Source organism: Bactrocera tryoni, unplaced genomic scaffold, assembly GCF_016617805.1.
Source record: "Bactrocera tryoni isolate S06 unplaced genomic scaffold, CSIRO_BtryS06_freeze2 scaffold_961, whole genome shotgun sequence".
Classification (NCBI taxonomy): Eukaryota; Metazoa; Arthropoda; class Insecta; order Diptera; family Tephritidae; genus Bactrocera; species Bactrocera tryoni.
Genome location: NW_024396612.1, coordinates 77,380 through 78,357, shown reverse-complemented (window position 1 = coordinate 78,357; position 978 = coordinate 77,380).

The following is a 978-nucleotide window of genomic DNA, read 5'->3' as shown; positions in this document are numbered from 1 at the left end:
GAGTCGAGTTGTTACGGCAATAGTGAGACTCCACTCGTGGGAATCTATCAATATGGCTTTCCACTTGAAGAGTTATAAGTCGATCTCTTTCTATGTAATTTTGACGACGATCTCCTCGTTGCCCCAAATGCTTGTAACACCTCGAAATATGCGAGCTAGACCCACCTTAAAGTATACCGATCGGCTCAGAATCACTACCTGATTCGATTTAAGCATGTCTGTCCGTCCGTCCGTCCGTCCGTCTATATTATAGTAGGCCACGCCCGACTTTAGCCTTTCCTTACTTGTTTTATAAGAATACTGTAGTTTTGCATGCATTTTGTTGGCATATTAAATAATATCTTGCAATAATATTGGAAAATTTCTTTATAAAGAATAGCAGTAGGTATTAAATTGCAGTTACGTTAGTTAGTGAAAAATTTTTTTGGTCCATCTGCAGATACGTTGAAAATGTTATGGCGTTTTCTGAGATAACGGTACTATATACAATCACATAATTTACACACAAGATGCGACATGCCTAAAGAAGTCCCATAGTGGTCCTAACTCATTTTCGGAAAAAATGTCAGTTCCGTTAGTTGGTCATGCGAGCGACGATATGTGAAAATGTGTGTACGAGTTTTATCGCCCACTCTTCTATTCCTCCTCTTCTTCAGTTTTTCAGCTGCCTGGTTTCTTGTGCGTGTTGTTGTTTGTAAGTATGTTTATATGTTTTTAAGTTCGCGCCCGGTTATTAGTTTTTGTTTATGTTTTTTGCTGTTAGGTTTCGCGCCCGAATAGTGTTTGTTTTTATTTTATGTTTTTTATTTTTAGTTTGGGAGTTTCGCGCCACGTTTGTTTTTGGTTGTTGAAACGAAAGTAATTTTCTTTTTGTTTTGCTGCGGTCTTTTGATTTGGTTGTTTTCTTCTTTTTTGCAGGTTATATACGTATTTATGTAAATATAGGTTTTTTGTTTTGTGTCACTGCACTTTGTTGGT